The following is a 27998-nucleotide window of genomic DNA, read 5'->3' as shown; positions in this document are numbered from 1 at the left end:
CTTGTGTGTTGTTTTCTGTCATGGCAAATCCTAAGTGCACTGTGTCAAAGGAATCTATTTACTAAGCCTTGGAGTAAGATAAAGTGGACAGAGATAAAATACCAACCAATCAGCTCTTAACTGTCATTTTTCAAACACAGCCTGTAACTTGGCAGTTAGGATCTGACTGGCTGGTACTTTATCTCCGTCCTCTTTATCTTTCTCCAAGGCTTAGTAAATAGCCCCCAAAGTCACGCTGACCTGCACCCATGCACAAACCGGCCAGATGACACCAATGTATTACAGTACCCGGCATCTAACTCTCCCCTCCTCCTTATCAATTGTTCTGACATCATAAACAACATAAGTTATATCTGGAAAGTAACATCACATATTTTATTTTATTTAAAAAAAAAAAAATCTTTGTTATATTAAAAGCTTTTGCTTTCTTATGTTTGCACTCTGTTGCTCTCCATGTGGAATCTGCAAACAGCTTTCTATTGAAAATATTGTTAAACTTCAACCGATCAGGAGTTAAAAGCTTTGCACTAGGGACACAAAGTAGGTAACGCTCTTTCCTTGTGCTTTTCCTACTGACATATGTCAACATTAGTATTTAGATAACTGGAATTCTGAACGCAAGTGCCAGATATTTCCAGCACATGTATTTTTAGTACATTGTCATATAAATCACTTACTGTACTCTGGCTCCTTGTAATGGTCAGTGCAGAGATTGATGGGTGGCAATAGCAGAAGAATACCATTGAAAAAATGTTCTATTATGCAAATAAACAACCTTATTTTTAACAGTACTATATATAGCCCCCTCACTTCCACTAACTGTATGTGTACCCCAAGGTTCTGTCCTTGATCCTCTTCTTTTCTCTCTCTATACGTCCTCACTAGGTAAGCTCATTAGTTCTTTTGGTTTCCAATATCATCTCTATGCTGTTGACACTCAAATCTATCTTTCCTCTCCAGACCTCTCCCCTGTTCTACTCACTCGTATCTCCAACTGTCTCTCTGCTACCTCTTCCTGGATGACCCAGCGCTTTCTTAAACTTAACATGTCTAAGACCGAGCTGATCATCTTCCCTCCCTCCCACATAACCTCACCTCCCACAATCTCATAATCTGTTGATGGCACTACTATCTCCTCTAGGCCCCAAGTGTGCTGTCTTGGAGTAATCCTTGACTCCAAGTAATCCTCCCTCTCCTTCAAACCATACATTCAGCACCTCTCACAAACCTGCCGTTTTCATCTAAAAAATTTTTCCAGGAGCAGACCCTTTCTCACCCAGGATGCCACTAAGACTCTTATCTACTCATTGATCATCTCCAGACTGGACTACTGTAATCTCCTCCTGACTGGCATTCCTGACAAACTCCTCTCTCCACTCCAATCTATCCTCAATGCTGCTGCCCGGCTCATTTTCCTCCCCAAACACACTACGTCCACCTCTCCTCTCTTACAAGACCTTCACTGGCTCCCCTTCCCTTTCAGAATCCATTTCAGCTTCTCACACTCACTTACAAAGCCCTCACCCACTCCTCTCCCATCTACATCTCTGACCTTATCTCCCTTTGCTCTCCCACCCGTCCTCTTCGCTCTGCTAATGCACGCCGACTCTCCTGCCTACGGATTACTTCCTCCCACTCGTACCTCCAAGACTTTTCACGTGCTGCACCACTTCTCTGGAATTCCCTACCTCTCCCCCTCAGACTCTCCACCTCTCCACAAAACGTCAAACGGGCTCTCAAGACCCACTTCTTCACCAAACCCAGCCAAATCTCATCCTAACCCTCTGTCCCACGCTCTCTATGTACCCCATCTGTGTCACCCCTGTCTGTCTACCCCTCCCCTTTAGAATGTAAGCTCTCACGAGCAGGGCCCTCTTCCCTCATGTGCTTATCCTTTCTCTTACTTTAATAATCTTCAACTGCACCAAATCCAGCAGTCTTCTGCCAACTGATACTTATTCCAGTGTCATCTGCTGATGTAGCTATGTTTGTTTACCCTGTACTTGTCCTATATTATCGTCAACTGTAAGTTGCTGTTTTCCTGTTTGATTATTTGTTTATGTACTCTGTAACTGGGCGCTGCGGAACCCTTGTGGCGCCATATAAATAAAGGATAATAAATAAATAAATATATATATATATATATATATATACAGTATATGTATATATATATATATATACACACAGTATATATATATATATATATAAACAGCAAAAAAGAGGCGGCACTCGGAGACTTTAAAGTGCAGATAAATTGTATTCCACAACGAGAAAACTAACGTTTCGGGGTCACATTACCCCTTTGTCAAAGTGAACAAAGTGTGTGTAGAGACAGTAACATACCTTAAGTACCAGAGAATCCCGCTCAGTGTGCAGACGCCGTCCCGGCCGCGCTGGCTGTTGCTTCACTTCCGGTCCCTCTTAGATGACGTCATCAGTATCGCGTCTGGTTACCTTGGTAACCGTTGACGCCAGGCGGCCCGGTTACGGCGCTGCATAAAGAAAAAAGAGTGTTGCTTACATATAGTACCCTGCTACCATAATAAAAACAAAGCTAAGTGGATACCAGCATTACTGAAACGTCAGGCAGGGATGCAGTAATATAATCAATATTGTTTGGAACACATACCTAGTGTTAATGAAGAACGCTCAGGCGATCCCATTATCTATAAGTCAAGACATATGGGAACGCTAGGGCCCTACACGTCCATATATATATCAATAAAAAAAATTATTATTTTTTTTTATAAAAATTTATAAAGTGAAACTTCTGTATAGGTCCCCTTAAGAATATTAAATCGGGGTTCTGACTGAAGTTTCAGTAATGGGTCAGAAAACACATCCCCTATAAAGAAAAACCGGGGTGTAATACTGAAGTTAGAAAAGGCAGGCTTAGCAGGAAGAAAGGGGCTACTATTTGAAAATATTCAGACTCAATTTTTCATTGAGACCAAGAGGACTGGTGGTTCCGAGTTCAAAAATCCATCTGGTTTCCAGCCGTAACAGTCTTCCATCCCTGTCGCCACCTCTAATGTGCCTAGGGACATGGTCGATAATGAGATGTTTTAAGTCTTTCATGGTGTGGCCGGCAGATGCAAAGTGTCTGGCCACCGGCTGTTCAGATGCCTTGCCCTGCAGCGCTTGTTTGATGGCTGAGCGATGGAGGGCCATTCTTTCTCGGCACGTCCTGATGGACTTCCCCACATAGTGGAGGTTACACGGACATTTAATGATATATATGATGTGGGTGGTAGTGCATGTAAGAACATGCTTGATGCTGTAAATTTTGTCACGGTGGGGGTGTTTGAAACTTGAACCAGTGATCATATGTTCGCATGTAGTGCATTTAATGCATTTGTAGCAACCCGGCTTCTTCTCCAAAAATACTGACTCTGGCCGTCTTTGTCGGTCCAGTTCTGCTTGGAAACCCGTGACATCGGAGTGAACTATTGTGTCCTTTAGATTCCTACCTCTTTAATAGCACATCATAGGCCTTTTTCCAATCAGCGAGGGAAGCGACTTATCAGTGGCCACTATAGGCCATAAGGCTCTAGTTGCCCTTTGCACTACTGGACTCGAGGTGTTATATCTTGTGGAAAATGGAATAACGGAATCTTGTTGTTTAAGCTTGGAAGTTAGAAGCAGTTCCCTGGGGAACTTCATCACTTCCTCCTTATGCTTAAGGAGGAGTCGCCTGTCATACCCTCTCTCCATGAATTTAGATACCATATTGTCCAGTTCTTGCTCTAAAGTGCTGCGGTCACTAATGATGCGGGACACTCTAATCATCTGGGACCGTGGGAGGCCCTCTTTAAGGGGTCTTGGATGGTGGCTGCTGGCTTTGAGGAGGGTGGTTTTATCCGTGGGCTTGCAATAAAGGCTGGTATGTAGTGCCCCATTTGTAATAGTTACTTGGACATCCAGGTAATTCAACGTACTTGTGCTTGTCTGAAATGTATATTTGATACTGGAAGCCCTGGAGTTGATGGACAACATAAGTGAATTAAACCGATCCACTCCTCCTGTCCACAAGATGAACAAGTCATCTATAAACCGTGTGAACAGGAGGATTTGGGCAGCTATGGCTTCATCTTTAAAGAATGCTTCAAACTCTTCCTGGAACATAAAGATGTTAGCGAATGATGGGGAGACATTGCTCCCCATCGCACACCCAGTTTTCTGTCGATAAAATTTACCATTGAAAAGGAAGTAATTCTTTTCAAGCGTTAGACGCAAAAGGGTCAAAAAAAGTGAAAGATCAACCGCCTCCATCCTCTCTTTTCTTAAGAATTCCTCCATGGCTGACAAACCAGCCTCATGGGGGATACTTGTGTACAGGCTGACTACATCTACGACACAAATCAAGGTGTCAGCTGGAACTTGTTTAATTTCCATAAGGCGGTTGATAAAACAGGTGGTATCTTTGATGAAATTCTTATGTTTAAGAATCAATGACTGCAAAATGCTGTCCAAGAATATCGACACTGGTTGAAAGATTGAGTGACGCATCGTTTATCTTTGGTGCATATACACTGAGCAATATGAATGATTTCTCGTTCATTGTTGAACGAGATCGTTCATATCGCCCGCACACATCGGCAAGTTTGTAGGGCCCTTAAGTGATAAGTGACTTATTGCAGTGATAGAAAACCACCGCCTTTCTTATTCAACTCAGTTTGCATGAAGTTTTGCAGCATTTTCGCATGTCCATAGTAAGCTAGTACCCTATTCCCGGGAGAGTATGCCACCATCCCAGATCCCACCCATTTTACTATGAAACGGGACCTGATTGTGTATATCACAGCATTGACATGTCGACCTTTTGACCTGTCGACCTAGAACATGTCGACCTTCTGACTCTGTCGACCTTCTAAACCTGTCGACCTAGTGACTGCCGACCTATACATTGTCGACCTAGACACTGTCGATCTTCAGACCGGATCCCGTCCAGGGCCCCTGACATGACACACCGCCGGACTGAGCACTAAGGGTCAGGAGAGGCGCACGCTGCGCTCTCCTCCCATGACACACAGCAGCAGCGGTGAGTAGCACAGTGGGGTGGGGGTGGGGGCATGTGTGGGGTGTGTACCTGGCACTGTGGGGGCATTTGTGTATCTGGCACTGTGGGGGCATTTGTGTATCTGGCACTGTGGGGGGCATTTGTGTATCTGGCACTGTGGGGCATTTGTGTATCTGGCACTGTGGGGGGCATTTGTGTATCTGGCACTGTGGGGCATTTGTGTATCTGGCACTGTGGGGGCATTTGTGTATCTGGCACTGTGGGGGCATTTGTGTATCTGGCACTGTGGGGGCATTTGTGTATCTGGCACTGTGGGGGCATTTGTGTATCTGGCACTGCACTGGCATATGTGTATCTGGCACTGCACTGGCATATGTGTATCTGGCACTGCACTTTGGGGGGCATATGTGTATCACGTCCTATTTTAATTGGCCACACCCATTCTTTGGTGCGCGCACGCCTTCAACGCGTGCACTCAGTACCACTAAGGGGCATAACTACTGGGGGGGCAGGGTAATTTTAAAGTTGATCATTTTTGTATGCCCCCCCCCCCCCCCCCCCCCGAAGTATTTTATAAATATCCAAATGGCCCTTGGTAGAAAAAAAGGTTCCCCACCCTTTGGCGTAAAGTAAGAAAGACCGGTCACCTCTGCTGTAATGAGTAAGGGTGTAGATCCCCACCAACATGCTACTGTGAAGACAAAGTGAAGGGTAAAGTAATACACCTTCTATTTATCTAATAGCCCCAAAATGTTCCATTTGCAATATAAAATATTTTTTTAAGCTGTTTATTAAAAAAAAAATAACTAGAGCAGCTGGGCGTTGCTGAGTTCCCCAAAGAGACTGACCAGCAGCAGTAGGCAGTGACTTACCACATCACCAGTCAGCCGGGGTCACTACTGCAGGAGTGACCTGGCATTGCTGGTCACCTAGGGGTATTTTTACTAGTGCGGGTTTTTAGAAGTGGAGATGTTGCACATAGCAACCAATCAGATTCTAGCTATTATCTTCTAGAAGGTGCCAGATAAATGATAAGTAGACTGTGATTGGTTGCTATGGGCAACATCTCTACTACTAAAAACCCGCACTTTAGTAAATGTTCCCCTTATACTCTTTCACATCCCAAATGCCGGGTCCCACCTGGTAATTGGAAATGGGTCCTTACCGGGTGGGACCCGGCATTTGACCATACACACTGCCTTCCTGACCCAGCATATTGCCGGGTCGGGTTTCTATATAGGGGCGGGGACTGCAGCGTCATTGGAGGCAGGAGCGGAGGCGTCCCTGGATATGAGCTCATCTCCGCACCGCCTTTCCCTGTGTAGGGATCAGGTCCCAGGTCGCATCGACCCAGCAACTGGTTCACACTGCCACTGACCTGGTATTCATCCCGGGAATAACCTTGCTTTATTCCCAGGTTGAATTTACGGGTCAGGCGACCCGGGAATTGTCCATGAGACCTTTTACACCGCACAGCTATCCGTGTCGACCCGGCAATATGCCAGGTCGATACCGGGTTATTTGTGCAGTGTGAAAGGGGTATTAGAGTTCAGATCCAGTGCCAGGTGCAGAATTGTTCAAAATTGAAAAGATGAAAATGGATAAATGTCAAAAAATAGGGTACAAAAATACATAGTTTAAAGTAGGTAAATGCCATATTAGAATAGTAAAGCATATTTTCCTGTGTACGTACAGCATCTGCAGTCACCATCCTAAGATGACAATAGCACAGGACATCAGACGGCTGTTCAGGTAACGCTGTTGTCCTTCTTAAATACTAGGGGGGGTCATTCAGACCTGATCGCACGCTAGCTGTTTTTGCAGCGGTGCAATCGGGTCTGAACTGCGCATGCGTATGCTCTGCAATGCGAAGGCGCGCCGGCCACTGGCGACAGGGTTCGCCAGACAGCGACAGCTTTAACGAAGAAAGTGATCACATTGTCGAGCGCAAGAAGATTGACAGGAAGTGGCCGTCTGTGGGTGTCAACTGACCGTTTCTAGGGATTGTCTGGAAAAGCGCAGGTGTACCCAGCTGTTTGGAGGGAGGATTCCTGATGTCAGCTCCTGGCCGGATCGTCGTAGCGGGTGAGTAAGTCCTGAGCTGTGCAGCTCTCAGCACAAACGATCGCACCCCTGCACAGCGATTACCCCCTCCTCCTGTAGGTGGCAACTATCTGATCGCTGCACTGCAAAAAACCGCCTGTGTGCGATCAGGTCTGTATCACCCCCTATGTGCAGTAGCAAATCTTGTGGAGCTATCGGGCCAGAGGAGCTGCCATGGCCACTGCTGGCGATATCCTGCATCCTGCAGGCATGGATAAATAGGGAAAAATTCAAAATTTTCAATTTGGCGACCAGCCTAATACCTGTGCAAGCTTCCCCACAACACTACTGCTACTCTAGAACACTGAATGATTGCATCTCGTTATCCTATGCACAGTGATTGAAAATGCAGAACTATTTTTAATCAACGCATTTCCTCACTTTCAATTAATTTGTAACCCCCAGAGGACATACTGTTATCGCCTCTATTTTTAGCATTCCCCGTGTTTGTCGTCCCTTTCTTGCTTAAAGCAACACATTTATGAGTTATGTACAAACTGACTGTGAAGAAACAAAGGAACAGCTGGTCCCGCCCCATCCTTGAGTATTGTTGTGTTTTTTGCTTAATAATCTCATTTTCTGCATTACTTGTTTCTATGTGAGGGAAGTTTCCTCATAACTACTCATTAAAAGTTCAGCGTATGTAAACTTTTGGCTTAGTTTTACGCTTTGCTCTGGAACAATGGAGCCCATTGTATGTATCACTGAGACAGCTGAGCATCAGGGAAACTGAAATCTAATTCATCACACCATGGGCACTGCTTGCACAATGCCGAACGTTACAGTAAATGGGTTTTCCATCCAAAATGACTATTTTCTCTTTTCACCATTTTTTTTTTTTTTTTACAGCGGCTCATTTTACCCCCGGGGGTCTAGTCATTAAAAGATTTTCCAGGGTCTGTCTTCCCAGCACTTTCCTGCCACCTATAACTCATTATAAAGTGCTATATTATGATTGTAATGATTAGAATGAGATCTATTATGAAAGTAAATTATAATATAAGTTATCCTATTGTCCTTCCCACCAGAAGAGTAATAGATTGTGCTTCAGATCGCAGGACAGTTCGTAAGCACAATTACGGAATATGATTTTTGCGCACACTTCCAGAGGCTACGAGCAATCAGCGGGACACGCATTTCGCATCAGAAGCTGTTATGGGGAATGTTCACAGCTATTTTATTCGGCAACTTTGCCCACTGTGTAAGATAAGCGTCACTGAGGAAGAATAAAGGCCCTCATTCCGAGTTGTTCGCTCGCAAGCTGCTTTTAGCAGCATTGCACACGCTAAGCCGCCGCCTACTGGGAGTGAATCTTAGCTTATCAAAATTGCGAACGAAAGATTTGCAATATTGCGAAAAGACTTCTCTGTGCAGTTTCTGAGTAACTCGAGACTTACTCTTCCAGTGCGATCAGTTCAGTGCTTGTCGTTCCTGGTTTGACGTCACAAACACACCCAGCGTTCGCCCAGACACTCCTCCGTTTCTCCAGCCACTCCCGCGTTTTTCCCAGAAACGGTAGCGTTTTTTCACACACTCCCATAAAACGTCCAGTTTCCGCCCAGAAACACCCACTTCCTGTCAATCACACTCCGATCTCCAGTACGAAGAAAAATCCTCGTAATGCCGTGAGTAAAATACCAATCTTCATAGCAAATTTACTTGGCGTAGTCGCAGTGCGAACATTGCGCATGCGCAGTTAGCGGGAAAATTGCTGCGATGCAAAGAAAATTACAGAGCGAACAACTCGGAATGAGGGCCAAAGATCGGTAGAAACCATCCACAAAAAATATAGGGGCCTATGTACTAAGCCTTGGAGACAGATAAAGTAGATGGAGATAAAGTACGTAGCCAATCAGCTTCCAACTGCCAGGTTTCAGGTTGTGTTTGAAAAATGACAGTTTGGAGCTGATTGGCTGGTACTTTATCTTTGTCCACTTTATCTCTCTCCAAGCCTTAGTAAATAGACCCCTTCGTTAAACTTTGAGTAATACCTCCAAACTGTCCTGATTGTTGCAGCGTAGTCCTGATTTTGGACCACAAATAGAGGTGGCACTTTGCCCAAATGTGAATGTTTTTGGGCACTTCAGGGCGGGTTATGGTGGATGGGGGGGTGGGGGGGAGGGGGTAGACACATTATGGTTAGGGTTTATTTGACCCAACTTTGGAGGTCTAAATGTCGTGAGGTACAGTATGTTTGATCTGATATTTAAACAGAACATGGGCAGTGGTGCCCTCGCACGGAGCCCTGGAACGCACCCTGCAGCCAGTATCACTGCTGCAGCCTGTCCTGAGAATGCTCCGGTCAGTGCTGCACTCCCCGGCGATGGCAGCCCCACCCCTCTGTGTGACATCATTATGTCTTTGGGCCGTGAGGCCTGGGCAGCACCTGGGCACTGTCTAAAGATTATCTAGTCTCCCTGTGCTGTTACGCACACAGCACAAAAATGTCTTGTTACGGCACTGTTGGCGTAATTTACACAGAACACCTGAAGCACACCTCACGCCTCTGTGACTACAGAATTACTGCATGTTCTCTGTAAAAGGTGAGACAAGGCCGTACCCTTCAACATTTTACACATAAAAAGCAGTACAAATTAGGAAAGGGGCGTGGTCATGGGTAAAAGGGGCGTGACCACACCCCCTTTCATATACTTTTAATGGGATTTTGGAGAGTCAAAAATCGGTACAGACCATAAAAAAAAGGTACTGTACCTGGCAAAAAGGTACAGTTGGAGGATATGCAAGTCCATGGGGTGGGCATTAGGGGATGCCAAATGTTTTCACCACGTCGTCCGTCTCCAAACTGTGCATTTTAGTTGTGTATATGAATTATAATTGGTATAGGAAAGAGAAAAACAAAAACAAAATGAAGTAATTTTTTTTTTTCTGTGGCAGCAAGCCTGTTTTATTTCTCTATACGTGTTATTACCCATTCACCACAGCCGAAAGTCATCGATCTTCTTAATATCACATATGTGAAGAAAGTGAAGAATTAACCGAGCAAAGCAGACACTAAAGCACAGCAGGGAGAATTATAGATGCAGTGTGCAGCTCCAGGTTGAAGATCTTCAGACAGCAACCGAAAGTGATACATCGAACTATTAGAGCATATATATATAGATAGATAGATAGATAGATAGATAGATAGATAGACAAACACACACAATCGCACGTATTATGTATATTTGTTCTCTAACACTCTGATGTATCACTTTGGGGAGTTGCAGTCAGGCTCTCTTGCTGATAAGAGTTCAATGGACGTAACTGTCATAAATCCCTCAAAAAACTTTTAAAGCTGCAGAAATTAAGGTTACACCAGGAGAGCTCTTGAAAAATAAGAAAGTATGGCGATGTTTATTGATCTCTCAGAGGTCTCTGATGTGTTTGACCACAATCCAGTCATAAATCGCCTTCCCGTCATGAAGCACAGACAGCGCAGCCCGTGATGGGTTTTGGAGCTGTCTCTCCAGTGCTGGGCTATATATTATGCAAGGGAATTTATTATCCCGTGTCATCCATATTGATTAAACTATCTACAGCCGGCTGTATAGGTAGTAATTAATTGTTGCATCAAACAGCTAAAAATAGAGAGTATGGCATGGAACACGAATGCTAAAGACTTGTATGAAATTTTGGTTTTGTTGGTAATAAATCATACTCCCAAGTGTTTCGATTTAGGCGGTTCCGTCATAATTTGGATGCCCTCTCCCTCTCTCCCTATCAGGTCAGCTTTGTCCATAGTGGGCTGGAAGGTAGGACTCATGTCCTGTAAATGTGTGCAACAGTCAAATGTTCCGTATAAGGAACGGGAAGGGGGTGTGATAAAGCTAGATATTTATCGTATATAAAACCCTTTATGAGGTCTAAGAACACTGTACGCTATTTACGTATGAAGTACCGTAAGGGTACGCTCGCTGCGCAACAATCGCTTAGCCGTAGTCGAGACGCTCAAGCGTCACGTCCGCTTACGGCCAAGAGATCACAGGCAGGCACGCTATTGGCTGCTGACTAACGTAATGGTTCACTATAGCGTAACGGACGCTGTATCGGGAGCGGGCTGCTCGAGCGATACAGACGCTCACGAGAATACGCTGTTGGTATCGGGCACACTTATAGGTGAGCGACTACCGTAATGCTACGCTATCAGCGTAGCGGACGCTCGAGACCACGAGGAGATCACGAGCGGCGCTGACGCTCACAATGTTAAACCTTTATATCTAAACCATAAACAATGAAATATGCTGTAAAACCTTAGTGTAGAGATAGGGTGTAGATGCAACCTAGTGTAACCTTATTAACTCAAAAGCTGAATGAGCGTCACCGACGCTCTGAGAATACTTAACACTATAAGAATTACACAGATACCGTGCTTAGGGTCCAACGCCTAATATATATATATTATGAATGTTATACTTGCAAAAGAATTAATACAAATACAAATCATACACTACAATATAACATAGACCACCTAACCAGATAACTACACAGGAAATATAATACAATTACTATTTAAGGGAAAATAAGAGAAAAAGAGGAGGAGAGAGAGAGAGAGAGAAATTGGCCCACAATAACAAGAAGATCAATATAGTTGCGGAGAAACACTTACGCACAAGGGGAAACGATTGCATGCGCCTCGATATCCAGCTCCCGATTATCAGCAATGAGAACCGTTGAAGAGAGTCAACTGGATATGGTCGGCCTGCCTATTTATGCCCCACACACAATGCAATTCAATGGTCCCTACAATCTCATTGTTCATTGGACACAGGAATTCGGCTTCGCATTATAACAAAAGGTCATAGGTTGATTCATACAGGTGGGCTGTGACTGCTTCCAACTGTTCAGGTGGGTGGGACACTGAGTTTCCCGCCGCATGACTAAATAAGAACAAATAATAGTAAATGGACATAAACTTCTTATGTCCATAAGGAGAAAGAATTGACTGCATAGGAGAGGAATGGGTTAAACATCCTGTGAGGGGTGGACCTAGCTGTGAGGTAGTACAGCCTTAGGAAAAGGGGGAGGGTTAGGGTATATATACACTGCAGTGGCCATTTTGGGCCTCTTTGCTGTTTCAATTTCCTTAGGGTGAGTTCTGCCTAGCAGATTGTTTCACCCTTTTGAATTTTGTGCACTATTGGGAACTGTTTGTTATGTCCGCCAGCCGCCCACGTCGATCAGCGGGCGCCCCGGCCCGTTACCAGGCCAGTGAGGCTGAACCCGGGGCCGGGACGTCCGGCGCGGGGGAGGCCGTGTCTGTGACTGGGGCTGCTGCAGGACCGTCGGGTGCAGGGCGCCGGACGCGCTCATCAGGCGGCCCTGCGGTCGCGAGTGTGGCTGCTGGCGGCCGCGGTGGGCGGCAAGTGGCGGCCCGGAGGTCTGGCATCCTGGAGAGAGGGGACCAACGGTCCTCACCTCCGGGGTTAGCTGGGGGCTTCGGGGCAGTGGTAGCCCGCGGGCGCGCGCTGGCGCGCCTCGCTGGACGCCGCCCGGCGCCCGTAGCGGTGTCAATCAACCAGTCTCCCCTGCCAGGGCCGCTTTCAAGGTCCACACGGCGGGGGAGAACTGTGCGAGCAGCAGAGGTGACGGCGATCCGGCCTGGGCCCGTTGGGGTGCCCAGCGCGGGATCGTCGGGTGGAAGTGCACAACAGCAGGCCGCTTCGGCTGCGGGGGACGCCAGGACGGGAGGCGCTGGGGCGCGCGCACGACTGGCGCGCGCACCAACGCGCGGCTCCGGCGGCGTCGCACGCACACGTGTGCGCGCAGCGCCGCTGCATTGTTCATTGTCCCCTCAGCCCTCCTCGCAGCGGATTAATTCCGGCGGGGCTAGGAGGGCAAATATGCCTGGTGGTGATCAACCAGGTTTGCGGGATCTGTCCGCCAGCAGTGCGGAAGGGATGGGCAGCACGGCACCGCGGCCTTCACATGAGGCACGGAGCAGGGCCTCCTGGGCGGGGCGTAATGGCTCATCCATTACTACTGGGGTTCCTGGGCGGGCGGGCACGGCAAGTGGGGGGGGGGTTAGGTCCGGGGTGGGGCACCCGGTCAATACGGACCTTTCCCCCCAGGGCCGACCGATTTGTGGTCCTGATGGGTCATGGCTTCCCGTGCCCATCAGCGGGTCCACACGGCGCGTTCCTCCCGCTCGACAACCAGCAGGGGACGCTCCGTCGCCAGGGGGTGCAGATGTAACTCAGGACGCGTTCACTACGGCCCTCGCCACGGTGGTGGCAGCTTTGGGCCCGCTCTCAGCGGCCCCCGACCGCGAGGTCGGGTCAGGGGGGTTTCCTAGCAGATCGGGCGCGGGCTCAGCCGCGCAGAGGGTCGCGCGCGCGTGCCGTGAGCTTGGTGCGGCCGCGGCTCAGCTGCAGCAGCAGCCACGGCGGGGTGAGAATGTGCGTTCATGTAGCACGCCATCGCATGGTAGGGCTAGACCCTCGCCACTGTCTGTCTCTGGGTCTTTTTCCCCCTTTTTGCCTGCAGTTGATCAGAACGATACGGAAGAAGCGGAATCGGAAGTTGAGGACGTTTCATACATCGCCCCGGACGAATCTGGATCCGATCATTCTACGGCGTCAGGTGAGGCGGAGCAGTCTGTGTCGGTCGCGAGTACTTCCTCAAGTTCTCGCAGCTCGTCCTCTTCTTCCTCTTCTTCCTCCTCCTCCCTTTCCTCGGCGGTGTCCGACATAAGTAGCGCGGCCAAGGCGAGGAAACGGGCGATTAAATACGCCAAAAAGGCAGCCGGGAGGCAGGAGAGGCATAAGAGGCGAAGGCGGGTTAGCAAAGAGTCTCGCAAGGCTAGGAAGCGACGCGACTTGCCAGGTGTGGTCCGCTGCGAATATACAGCTGTCATGCGAGGGCTCAGGGATAGTTGCAGAAAAAGCATTCGCAAAGGAGACTTCGTAGATATCTTCGTCTTGACGAAGGGCGCGAAGAAGGAGCTCAAGGCAGCTACCGCTAAGAAGGGCATAGGGGCCGAGGCATTTCGCACGTTCGATAACTGGCTTGCAGGATTCTGGGTTTTCGCGGCCTGTTACCTTGAGGACAGGCCGGACGAGCATATGAACATCATCCGGTACCTGCACCTCGTGCATGATATGCAACGCACGTCGGCGGGTGACGAATGGCGTAGATATGATGAGGAGTTCAGAGAGAAACAGGATGGGTTGTACGTTATGGACTTCGGGTTCAAAGACGTGGAGGTATGGCTTAGGGTCACAAGGGCCTCACAACAGGCCAAGGAGCCCCGGAGCGCAGGGGCGGACGGACACCGGGTCGGGCCGTCCGCCCACGCGCTCGGCGGGGACGGCGGGTCGTCCAAGCCAGTTAGGTCGGCCGTCCGGACTGGTAAACAGACAGGAACCAAAGGGTTATGCTTCGCGTTTAACAACGCGGCATGTACCTACGGAAAGCAGTGTCGATTCCGTCACGCTTGCCTACATTGCGGGGGTTCCCACCCGGCCTCCTCCTGTTTCAAGAATACTCGGCAGGGTCCCCGCGCTAAACAACCATACGCTAGAGGAGCACCCGGCGGGAGTGCTCCGCAGGGCGCCAACGCCAATTAGGATAGAGGCTATGCGAAAATGGTTAAAATGGTATCCGAATAAGGAGGATGCAGGGTTTTTGTTCGAAGGTTTTAGTTTTGGTTTCCGCTTGCCTGTTGCAAGCGAGGTTACAGTTAGGGCGCAGAGGAACCTTCAATCGGCTAGGTCCTTGCCTTTAGTGTTGCGGGAAAAAGTAGATAAGGAGATCAGGTTGGGCAGGATGGGGGGGCCTTTTGCTTCACCCCCCGTGGCTGACCTCGTCATCTCCCCGGTGGGGGTGGTGCCCAAGAAGACACCTGGGGCCTTCCGTCTGATCCAGCACCTTTCCTACCCACCGGGGGCCTCGGTCAACGACGCTATACCTCCGGGACATTGCTCGGTGGTATATCAGTCGTTCGACGAGGCGCTCAATCTGGTCCGCAGCTACGGAACCGGGGCCCTTATGGCTAAGATTGACGTCGAATCCGCGTTCAGGTTGCTACCCCTCCATCCGGACTCATTTCGTTTTATGGGTTTCCGGATTGGTTCGGAATATTTCATCGACAAATGTTTGCCGATGGGATGTTCCGTTTCATGCTCGTATTTTGAACGCTTTAGCACCTTCCTACATTGGTGCGTGGAGTCTTCGTCGGGTGGGCACGGAGTTGCCCATTACCTCGATGATTTCCTTTGTACGGGTCCGGCAGGTTCGCCGCGGTGCGGCAACCTGCTTTTCAGTATACGAGCATTGTTTTGTCACTTCGGGGTGCCAGTTGCCGAAGACAAAACGGAGGGGCCGATCTCTTGCCTGTCATTTCTGGGTATCGAGATCGACACAGTGGCAGGCGAGTGTCGCCTGCCTTTGGACAAAGTGGCTAAGCTTCGCGAGGTCATTGGCCAGTTCCTGGGCTCGCGTAAGGTTAAGCTGCGACAGGCACAATCCTTGCTGGGCATGTTTAACTTTGCTTGTCGGGTCATCCCGATGGGCAGGGTTTTCTGCCGGAAGCTGGAAAGAGCAACCGCGGGATGTGCCAGGCCGCACCACTTTGTAAGGTTGTCAGCCGAGATAAAAAGAGACCTGGCAGTGTGGGCATCGTTCCTGGAAGATTTTAACGGGGTTCGAATATGGCAAGCACCAACGGTAGATAGCGCCAGATTGCAGCTTTTCACCGACGCGGCGGGAGCATCCGGTTTTGGGTGCTATCTTGAGGGATCTTGGTGCGCGGCAGCGTGGCCAGCGGAATGGCATCAGGCTGGTCTCACTAGGGACCTTCTGCTCCTGGAGCTTTTTCCCATCATGGTTGCGCTGGAAATTTGGGGCGAGCGGTTAGCGCATCGCAGCATCCTGTTCAGATGCGACAATCTGGGCGTGGTGCACGCGATTAACAACCAGAGGGCTAAATCGCTGGTGGTGCTGCGGGTCCTAGGGCAGTTGCTGCTTACTTGTCTGCGCAGGAACGTGTGGTTCCGCGCTCAGCACGTGCCGGGTCTGGAGAACGGGGTCGCTGATGCGCTATCGCGAGGGCATTGGGATAGGTTTCACTTGTTGGCTCCAGAGGCCGACCAACGGGGTTTTCATTGTCCCGGTTATGTCTGGCAGGTCATCGAGCCGGACTGGAAGGTCTAGCACTGCGATCGGTCGCGCCATCCACGCTTAAGGCTTACGAACAGGCCTGGGGCGAATGGGAAGAATTTGCTAGAGGACGGAAGCAACGAGGTAAGAGCGGGCATCGGATGATGCTTTCTTTTATTTGGCAGCTTTATGTTTCGGGCAGGTCTAGAGCGGTGGTGTCCCGGTACTTAGCTGGCATTGCGTTCTTCTGCAGAATTAAGGGCGTTCCCGACCTGACGAAAAGCGGGATTCTGCTTAAGGCTATGAAAGGATGGGCGCGCGTTGCACCTACGCCACCTGACAGGAGGCGGCCCATTGATGCAGCTTTGCTGCCTGACATCATTGGGTCGGTGGGGGACATAGCATCGTCTATGTTTGAATCGCTGCTTTTTAGATTGGCTTTTTCCATGGCCTACCACGGTGCCTTTAGGATTTCGGAGTTGGTAGCGCCTTCTAAGCAGACGGATTCGCGCATGCTGGTGGGTGACGTAGTGGTGAGTGGGGGGTCCCTGCTGTGCAGATTGCGACGCTCTAAGACGGACCAGGCGGGGAAGGGCCGATGGGTCACCCTGGTTCCGTCACTGGAGGAGAGCATATGCCCAGTACGGTTGGCGGTACAGTATGAGGCAGTAAGGCCCGACTGTCGGGGGTCGTGGTTGCTGCACTATGATGGGCTGCCAGTGACAAAGTTCCAATTTCGGTGGATGATGGGTCGCTGTCTGACGAGCTTGGGCCTTTCCCCCTCCCACTTCGGTACACACTCCTTCCGCATTGGGGCTGCTACGGCGGCAGCGGCAGCGGGTTTTTCGGGAGCCCAGATCCAGGCGGTGGGACGATGGAAGTCGTCCTGTTATAAGCGATACATTCGCCCCGTCGCCTGAGATTCTTTGCATAAGCGTAGCTGGCGGCGATAAGTTAGAGTAAGTAAGGTTGGCTTGGTTTATGCATATGTTATGTTCCCTGTATGTTGTTTCGATTACCCGTTTGTGATCCTACTCAGGGATTAGCCACTTGCCGCTGCGGGCGTGAGCCGACAGCGGGGGTCTGGAGTTATTTTGCTATTTTTGCCTGACTTGACGGACTGAATTCTAATCATTAATTCGGCTAATCTGTGCTATCAAAGTCCCTCACCAGGTTTTTATGCTTTCACCTCCAGCTGAGTTATTTCATGTTCTACCCTACTTTTTCATACCCCCCCCCCCCCCCCCCCCTCCCCTTCCACCCCCCCCCCCCCCTGTTTTATTTCGTTTTGATTTTTTACCTTTTCCTTAAAGTCTTAACGCTTGGCTTCAAATTCATTAGAACGGGAGATCGGCTAGGCCGTGACTGCTGCGACTTAGGAAGCTATAATCAAAAAAATTTTTCTTTTTTGGCAGATCCTTCAGGTTAACGCAATTTCTATTTCTGGTATAGATTTTAGTAACACATTTTACCCCTTTTCCTTCCATTCAGGTTGTTTCACTGATGGCTTGTCCGTTTGGGTGGTCGGCCACTCTTATGTCTTTTGGGCAGCTAGGTTCTTGGCCTCTGATACGGCTCAGAGGTTCCCTGGAGGTCAGGGAATCAGATGGCTTGGTTGGCGAGGAATGATGTGGACAGATCTATTGAGTAGATTAGTCAGTCAAGCTAGGAAGCATGGTGTTCCCAAGGTGTTGGTTGTCCACTTAGGTGGAAACGACCTTGGGAAGAGGACTTCCTTGGAGCTAAGGTGGGCCATGATACAGGATCTGGCAAAGGTGGCCGCAGCATGGACCAATTGTGTATTGGTTTTTTCCCTGATGGTGCCAAGGTTGAGTTGGCGCGGTGTGGAGGACGGACGCGTAATAGATGAGGCCAGGATAAAGGTGAATGGGGCGGTGGCGAAGTGGGTCTTGGCCCACGGAGGCAAAGTGGTTCGCCACCCTAAGATTCGGTTTCGAGACAAACACCTTTTTCGGCCTGATGGTGTGCATCTATCCGATGAGGGGATGATGTTTTTCCTGGAGGATCTGTTCCTAGTGTTGCAGGAGTTAGGGTAGGTTATGGTGGCGGTGCGAGGACTCTGGGAGGGAGTCCTTCGCTTTTGGCGGAAAAGAACGGCAGTTTGTAGTTGTATCGCTTATTTAGGTAGTAAGTTTCAGTTTATTTGGTTTAGGTGCACTCACCTCCATCGACTTAATGGCCGCTCGACCACCCATCCGGGAGGCAGCGGCAGGGCACCCAGGAGCGGTGGGAAGTCACTGTGGGGGTTGTGTTGACACCTATTACCGGTTTTTGATAAGGTGTTGGACGGTTTCGGTCAGTTTACCAATTTAAGTTCACCAATAGTTTTATAGAGCCGTTCTTTTTTCTGCCACCATTTTGCCGGGGATTCGGCAGCTTAACAAATTTTCCATTTACAGGTTTGCTATGGTTAGGGTCAAATAAATAGCTAGCAATTTTTCTGCCAAAATCATGTCTCCGTGTCTTTATTTACTGGTTTTAGAAGGTAACTAAGGTTTACTTTAATAAAGGGGGTCCACCAAATATCACTAGGATGTTTAGGAGAAAGAATTGACTGCATAGGAGAGGAATGGGTTAAACATCCTGTGAGGGGTGGACCTAGCTGTGAGGTAGTACAGCCTTAGGAAAAGGGGGAGGGTTAGGGTATATATACACTGCAGTGGCCATTTTGGGCCTCTTTGCTGTTTCAATTTCCTTCCCGCCCTCCCGCCCTATGGGATGTGGTTGTTTTGTTGACGCGGAGTGCATTGGCGTTTTGATTGCTGGCTGGTTTTCATTCGTTGGCTATTTATAGGCGGAAAAGAACGGCAGTTTGTAGTTGTATCGCTTATTTAGGTAGTAAGTTTCAGTTTATTTGGTTTAGGTGCACTCACCTCCATCGACTTAATGGCCGCTCGACCACCCATCCGGGAGGCAGCGGCAGGGCACCCAGGAGCGGTGGGAAGTCACTGTGGGGGTTGTGTTGACACCTATTACCGTTTTTTGATAAGGTGTTGGACGGTTTCGGTCAGTTTACCAATTTAAGTTCACCAATAGTTTTATAGAGCCGTTCTTTTTTCTGCCACCATTTTGCCGGGGATTCGGCAGCTTAACAAATTTTCCATTTACAGGTTTGCTATGGTTAGGGTCAAATAAATAGCTAGCAATTTTTCTGCCAAAATCATGTCTCCGTGTCTTTATTTACTGGTTTTAGAAGGTAACTAAGGTTTACTTTAATAAAGGGGGTCCACCAAATATCACTAGGATGTTTACTATTCGCACGAGCGATTAATCCGCTCCAAACCAACACCGGAATATTGCTATTTAAATACTCTTCCGATGGGTACCAAACACCACTGTATGACCCCTGTTAGACCCTTCGTACAATACAAAGAGGGATCTCTCTGTTCAGGAACATGCTATGTTAACTAAACTTTCAGAATCTATCAAAGGGACCATGATCTACAAAATACATTATATAGTGAAAATATGTAACGATTGAGTCGCACGCTACGATCACATAAACTCTACCGTAAATACGCATACCGTGCGCCTGCGGGTGCCCGCGACTGTGAGTATGCGCACGTACGGGAGAGCGCACGCATGCGCAGCACGGACCTGTGTGAGGTGCAAATATGGTAGTGTGCATAGAGATATTTTTCTGACTTTGACAGGTGTGAGAAGCACTGGCCACACCCCCGTACTGCAGGACCTTGTTTCATGATGCAAGCCACTCCCCCTGTCCCAAGACACAAAGGTAGAAGCTACGATAAATAGGAACCATTTGTTGAACAGCAAGCTCGCTAAGCATGGGCTGGTGATTATACGTTGGGAAATAAATCATTGACTAATCAGTTATACTGCTATTGGCTCCTCAGTGTGACATGACTAGTGGGCCTGACAATGAGGTGAACGCTATTCTCACTGCTACTGCGCTCGGACGCAGCAGCGAGGATAAAATATTCTAATGCCGCGGGGGGCATCTGAGGACATAAGACGTCCCCAACGGCATCTTTGATCCAAGTGCTGCGTGCGAATACGCGGCATCGGATCACCTTCACAACCATCTGGCGATATGGTAGCAGCCCACGACCATCTGAGTAAAACCCTTGGCTCAGCACGATCCCCCTAAACGGCGCAGAATGTCAGTCATGATGTGGCTAAGTGGTGACTGTGAGTGATCTTGTAGAAGGAGACCGGTGCATGCGTAGTAATTGCACTTGCGCCGATCTCTAACAACCAGAAATGTACACAAATCAGGTTTGCGTACATCTCTGAATGAGGTCCAGTGTTTGATATACTAGAATACAGGTGACTGACATGATGTTCCAATACAACAATCAAATGTTTATAGTAAATTAATAAGACAGTGCTGATTAGCATTCTCCATATGCATCGCAGCACGTCAGTATTCCTCTCCTGGTCATCGTCGTCCCCTTTTGCTACATCACTGTGTTCGGTCTAAAATTGTATTGAAAGGCAGACGGGATAGGTGCCGACTAGGCTTTATGACCAATCCCATGTTCTAAAATCTTTTTCACTGCTGGGAAAATAACATTTCTGATCCAGAGTGACAGGTGAGCCAGGTCATGTGACCAACTGGGCTGGATCTGTATTCAGGGGTCTATTTACTAAGCCTTGGGTGGAGATAAAGTACCAGCCAATCAGCTCCTAACTGCCATGTCACAGAATGGGTTTGAAAAATGACAGTTAGGAGCTGATTGGCTGGTACTTTATCTCCACCCCTCAGTCTCCAGCACAGAAACCGCTAATGTAATAAGTACCAGACCCAGCAACTGACACAAGTCCCTAACACCCTGTACCATCCTGTCTTGCTTGATATCAACTTTTCACCTTCTTCTAGGACCCTCTCCACACTGCTGTGACCTTTCCTCTTTCCTGGGACCCTGTCCTCCTGGGACTCTATCCTCTCTCTTGGGACCATGGTGGTCATTCCGAGTTGATTGCAGCAGCGATCAATAGCCCACGCCTATGGGGGAGTGTATTTTAGCTTAGCAGGGCTGCGATCGCTTGTGTAACCCTGCTAAGCTAAACATTTTCAAGCAGAACTTGACCAGCCCTATATACCTACTTACCCTTTGTGATGATCCCTGCGATGCTGAATCTGCTTCTGATGTCAGACATCCGCCCTCCGTTCTCCTGGACACGCCTGCGTTTTCCAATCCACTCCCCGAAAACGGCTGCCAACGCTGTGGAGACGCCCAGGTCCGCCTTTCTTCCTGTCAATCTTCTTAGCGGTCTGCTCTGCGACCGCTTTGTTCTCTAGACGCGATGTAATCCGGTGACACCTGTCGCTGGGCAACGTCGCGCACGCGCATTCCGCACCCGTTCGCACCGCAGCGATAAACCGCTGCGTGCGCACGGGTCGGAATGACCCCCCATATCCTATCTCCTGTGACTATATACTCTCTCCTGTGATGCTAATTTCTGCCCTGGAAGACTTTCTTTTCTTTTCTTGGACATCCTTCTCTTTCCTGGGACTGTTTCCCATCCCTCATGCATTATTCTACTCTCGTATTTGATTGTATTAGGTCCAGTTTAGATAAATGGCAATAATTGGCATATTTATTTAATAAACACTGAAAAACCCTGATTCTTGCACTTAAAAATAAAAATTAATAATAATAATAATAATAAAATCCTCCTAAAAAATACTGAAATCTGGACTGCCTGCATATAATATAACTAAGCACGTTACATTTGCTGTGTGTCTGTGTGTGTTAGCTGTAAAACCTCTTTTTTCCCTGTTTACCTGCCAGCACGCAGTCACCCATCCTCTGGCCAGGTAATAGGCCGTATCACATTCTTTCTGTTACAGAGGATGGGTTTTACCTGCGATATATGCACCAGGGTGCACTCACGTCTAATGAGTCTGTACAGTGCGGGTTCCAGGCCAGTCTAATTAATATATGCCCCGCATGTGCTAACACCTCCGGGTGCAGGGTTGTTTCATGAAATGTACCTCACCCAAGCCAACACTACGCAAGTCAGTCTCCAGATGCAGAACTGGAAGTGAGATCAAATGCATTCTTATGTATATCCACGTGTGGGCAACATCGACAAGCGCTACAATTACCTTCAATCAATAAAATCTGTCATGACATATTTTTTTTTTTATCTTCATAGTTTAAAAAAAATAAAACCTGGAAACTGTCATAACGAAGCATTGATCATCTACTGTCTCTGTTTACCATGTTAACAGGAAGAGATCAAAAGGGGCTTCAGGGAAGTGCAGGAAATAGGAATGTTCAAACATGTTCATAGCTGTCATTAGATGAGAACCTACCAACTTTTCCAGATATTGTGTCCGTGATTCAGTCTTCAGATTGGTTCTTGGTTGAGAACAGCGGAAAAAGTTGCTTTCAGTGACCACAGAGACATATAAGTTAATGATAACTAATGTTCTTCCATAGCACTCATTTCTCTCTGTGCGTTTCTTTCTAGAGCATCTGTCACCACCTCCACGGTTTGTGAACAGAACCAATTTGTCTGTTCCCTTTGTGTCTCACACTTTATATTATTGTTTTGCTATTGCTTATCTACATATGAAAGGGATGATGTATCAAGCAGTGAAAAGAGCGGAAATAACACCCACATACCATGTACTCTAAGGGGTGTATTCAATAGCTGTCAGAAGCTGCCGTCTTGTCGGAAAGATGGCAGCTTCTGACAGATTTCGGGCGGAAGGGGTTCCGACCTATTCAATATGGGCTGTTTTTTTCTTACAAGTCGGGAATTCCTGACTTGTCGAAAAGCATGTGGATCGGCGGAATAGCCGCCGATCCGCTTGCTTCTGTCAGAAACGGGGCCAAATCCGACAGATTTTGGCCCCGTTTCCGACAATCTCAATCCGACTTTTAAAAAAAGTTGGATTGAGGTGAGGGTAGACGGGAGAACGATGCGGCGGGCTATGGTTAGCGGTGCATTGGGCTATGGTGAGCGGGTCGGTGGGCTAGGGGCAGCAGGGCATGCAGGTACTCTGCAGCACTCCCCGGCCGACACTGGGATACACGGCTGAGTGCCATGATGTGCAGCTTTCTCCAGCAGCTCCCTGTGATCTCACACAAGGGGAGCTGCTGACAGCAGCTTGCTGGACGCCGGCCAAATCCTACAGTCGGATTAGGCTCAAATCCGACAGTCGGATTTGGCCACTCCATTGAATAGGGCTTGTCGGATCCATTCCGACAAATGCATGTCGGAATGGATCTGACTCTTATTGAATATACCCCTATATATATCTAGATGTATAGGTCATTCCGACTGCCGAGATCCGGAATGCCGGGATCCTGAGCGGATCCCTTAAATTAGGTCTTTTTGTAACTACCCCATACTTTGTATTGGGAACTTATATGGGTGCACGAATGACTAAAAAGAGAATGAATTTAAATGGGGTGGCACAAAACATTCCTCTCTTTTTCAAATTGAATCCCCACCCACACTCGCCCACCCAACCAGGACGTTAATGGTTACTGCAGAATTGATTGTCTATTTTATAATGCCTATTGACTCATCTCGTAGTATGGCCGGCTGCGCCTAGTGTCGATGACAGGCACGCTTTAAACTTGCGTATAGAATGCAGTTTATCTTCTGCAGGAATAGTCTAAATGAACAGCAGAATTCATTGACGTAGCACCAGGCGCGTGAATAGAACAGCGATACATCTGCGCCCACGGGACTTTGATTTGGATATGATTTTATTTCTTTTATGCGGTACATTTTCATTCATATTTACCTGTCTTCTACCCAGACTTTACATTAAAGGCATTTCCGGAACATAAATCCCGCTTTATTTCTATGTAAATCGTGTTCCTGCACCAGATGTTTCTTTATTGTTTTTTTTTTCTCTCTCTCGATTTTTCTTCCACACATAAACAGGCCATCTGAGCGTAGAAATCCTTACTGTCGGCGCTTCTTTCCTCGTTCTCCCAGCGACAAAGAACCTGGGGTGAGCATAATATATTTCTAATATCAACAGTGCCTGGCGCAGCTTTCTTTTATTGCGATCATGTTAAGCTTCAATCTAAACAGAACACTTTTCATTCTGAAAGGCTGGCGGTATTTACATATAGAGTGTAAGCCCTACATATGCATTCCCTATTCCCTTTATTCCTCCAGCATCATTTCAGACACAGATGACTGTATGTTGTATGTTTTTTTGCTTGGCACGTGAAGATTTAATATACATATATGTGCATTGGTTGACTATGTCAGGACCGGTGAAGCCACTGCAGCTCAAATGACTGCAGACTTTTTGACCTGAATCCGGTTCCATCGGTTCACAAAAGGGAGAAGATGTGCCTAGCCTTGGAGAAGATTAAGTGTAACCGATCTGTTTCTGTCATTTATCTAGCACAGGGCCTTATTCAGTATGGAACACTGCTCCGACAGTGTTCACATGCTGAAGCCCACTGCAGTGTGCGCACGCGCAGAAGCCGCACTGCAGCGGCATCTCACATTAGGGAACGCCTCTGACTGATTGACAGGCAGAGGCGTTCGTGGGGCGGGACGAGGGAGTTGCGGCAGCATTGTAGGGGAGCGGTCCGGAGAACGCAGGTGTGTCCAAAACCGTTTCTGGGACGGGCCGTGGCCTAAACATGGCAGGTAGCCGTCTGCCTTTGCAGGCTGCGTAGGCAGAGGGCAACCCTAAACATGCGAGAGCATCACCATCTCGTGCAATGCGAGAGCATGTTTGCAGGGGGGGGGGGGGGGAGGGCAGGACTCGGCATGTCTGAGTAACGAGTCGTAGGTGTGCTTTTTTCACACATCTACAACTCACGCTGAATTTAGACCCTCTGGGGCAGATTTATTAAGCTCGGTGAAGTGATAAAGTGGAAGGTGATAAAGGACCAGCCAATCAGATCCTAACTACCATGTCACAGGCTGAGTTTGAAAAATGACAGTTAGGAGCTGACTGGCTGGTCCTTTATCACCTTCCAATTTATCACTTCAGCGAGCTTAATAAATCTGCCCCTCAGTCTTTGAAATGACAGTTGGAAGCAGATTGGCAGCTTTGGACAAAATGATGCAAATCTTTGAGAGTTGGGTCATCGGGCCCCACCCCGCCTCCTGCAGGTTAAATTAAGAAGTGGGATGGATACACAAAAATATGTCAATCCCCTCCTGATATTCCAAGAGAGTCGCACAGTATGATCCCAGGTACAGATTGAATATCAGGGGGGATTTCCATGTTCTGAGAGGGAGCTAGGCATCTCAAAGTGTATCTGCTCTCTTGCCAGCAGAGTCACAGTACAGTGTGCATCTGTGCTCTTTGTGGTTCATTAGGCAGATGGGAACCTATCAATAGGTGCCTGATTGCGATGAGAAGGTTGATTTTTATTTTTTTAACTCAACGCTTACTGTGGTGAGAGTTAGTCCCCTCTCATCAAAAATATTGCTATAGGGCATTTATACACTGTATATATACATTTTTGCATAGGCAATAAAAAATTTTTCTTCCCAACTGATTTTATAAGCTTGTCTGCCCCACTTTCCTCTGAATACAGATTATATATATTATATACACAGACACACATTATTATTATTATCATTATTATAAAAAAAAAAAAATTTTTTTGGGGGGGGGGGGGGGAGGAAACGACGACTAAAGTGTTAAAAGCCAATACAAACAATATATGTACAGTGTATATAGTTTATTTTTATTTTTTCATTATTTCTTTCCTGCTTTTAAGTTTTCGAAAACAGCGAAAGTACACAGATTCAATCCTTCCAAACACCTGCTGTGAAAAAGGTTATAGGAACTGTGGCAGATCTCAGCTTGATACACTGAGAAGGCAACTGATACTGCCAGCCTGGGACTCGATTTCCTTTGTAATTCTAAATTGTTCCAGCCATAACAAAGCTGTATTTAGAGGCCAAAGAGGGCTTGGGGTTATACTGTAGCTAAGGGGTTTGTGGTTCTTCACACACCACAGCGAGTGAGGTACATACACTGGACCTCATTTACCAAGCACAGTGGGTGACACTGCTGAACAATATTTTTTATTGTTTTTACATTTGCACCTTGAAACATTTTTTTTCCATTTGTCAGTGACAGCTGTCACACATACAGAGAAGGTTGTTTAGCTCCAAGGCTGTAACTAGGGTGGTGCAGACAGTGCTGGGCACACAGCACATTTACCCTGTGGGCAGATAACCAGCTGCATCCACCCACGATCTCCTATGCACTATGCACAGCGGCCAGCTGTAGCACTGCCCGCTGTTATGTATGTAGCAGTCCACCCGGATCTTCTCTGCCGGGCGCACCGTTCCATACATTACAGTGGACATCACTGCAGCTGCCCGACTGTGTGCTCCGACCCCTCCCGGCTACCACAGTGTCTCTTGAGAGTGGGACAGATGTCATGATGTGTCTTCCCAGCCCATTCCCACAGTGCCCTGTGCAGAGGAGCCGCTGTGTTTGGGCAGGCAGCAGGACTGGAGAGTCAGGACTCCGGCAGGCCAGCAGCTAAGTGAACACTGAGTCTGATGCCCGGAGAGCCTACACTGACTGCAGGCCCAGGTTGTAGCAGCAGAGTGCAGCACCCAATGACAGTGTGTACCCCCCTTCACCCCCACCCCGCCTTCAGTTACAGAGATTGGGGGAAGTGGGGGGGGGGGGGGGGGGGGTACAATGCTATTTAATATACCAAGCTCCTGTCAATCTCCCCTGATCCTGCAGGTTCCCTGTGGGTACCCACATCCCAGCATTACTCTCCTCTGTCCCATTCTGGCTGTTATACGTGTCCTGTGATAGGCTGGTAATGAATTATTGAATTATTACAGCCACTTAATCATGAATTAAGCTTAGTCTAAAAGATTTTATTCTCCTTTTCATTGTGCTGTTTACGAACTAACGAGCTGCCAGAGTTTAATGTGCATTCATAAATTATATACAGTAATGGGAGCCGCCTTTAGCGAGGGTGTTGCGTTCAGCAACGAGAGCTGGAAAGGGGCAGAGGTGCACGGTTTTGGAACATCCGGTAACCAGAAGAAGGGGTTAAACCACGATGCAGTAAATAGGCTCAATACAGCTTATGTTTAGGCACAAGTAATTCACTGTAAAATAATAGTTTATATTGGAAACATCTATCTATTTGCTGCTCATTCCCCAAAGTAGCAATTACTGCATACCGCTCACTTTTATATCACATTAGACTGGCTAGAAGATTTGTATGTTTTAGCTTTATGCCATCAAAGTAAGATCTAAAATGGGATTTAAATATAAATGTTCTCTTGTGTAGCGTCTGGTCATTTTCTTTAAATTCTTTTATTAAATTATTTGCAAACGTGTGGGTGTTATTTTCTTCACGTCCATTTCCTGCCATTCTCTCCTCTCTTTTTTTTTTTTATATCTTTAACTGTCCGTGATTTCCATCCTCACCTTTTACTTCCCTTCTTTCCATTCCATCCCTTCACATGTATTATCTCCTGTCTCTGCACACAGGTGCAGCTTATGCAGTAACCCAGAGTATCAGGACCTCCAGTAAATTGTCTGCAGATGTGAAATTAGCAAAAGGCAGTCTTTTTGGGGGTCATTTCGAGTTGATCGCACGCTAGCTGTTTTTAGGCGGCTACAAAAAAATATTGTGCAGTCTTAGAGTAGCTTCAGACCTACTCAGCGCTTGCGATCACTTCAGACTGTTCAGTTCCTATTTTGACGTCACAAACACGCCCTGCGTTCGGCCAGCCACGCCTGCGTTTTTCCTGGCACGCCTGCGTTTTTTCGAACACTCCCTGAAAACGGTCAGTTGACACCCAG

General features: G+C 47.8%; 1 protein-coding gene across 6 annotated transcripts in view; it reads left to right on the top strand.

The window, feature by feature from the left end:
- Positions 1–27998, top strand: part of KLHL29 (kelch like family member 29) — a 1368521-nt gene that overhangs the window by 408842 nt on the left and 931681 nt on the right. The window contains exon 1 of one of the 6 annotated variants that reach the window (XM_063915308.1): positions 24136–24185. The exons of the other annotated variants lie outside the window; for them this stretch is intronic. The gene's annotated coding sequence lies outside the window, so the exon portion shown is untranslated. Of the gene's footprint in view, positions 1–24135; positions 24186–27998 lie in introns of those variants that run through there. 6 annotated transcript variants of the gene reach the window in all.

Source organism: Pseudophryne corroboree, chromosome 4, assembly GCF_028390025.1.
Source record: "Pseudophryne corroboree isolate aPseCor3 chromosome 4, aPseCor3.hap2, whole genome shotgun sequence".
Lineage (NCBI taxonomy): Eukaryota > Metazoa > Chordata > Amphibia > Anura > Myobatrachidae > Pseudophryne > Pseudophryne corroboree.
This window is presented reverse-complemented; position numbering and strand designations above follow the sequence as displayed.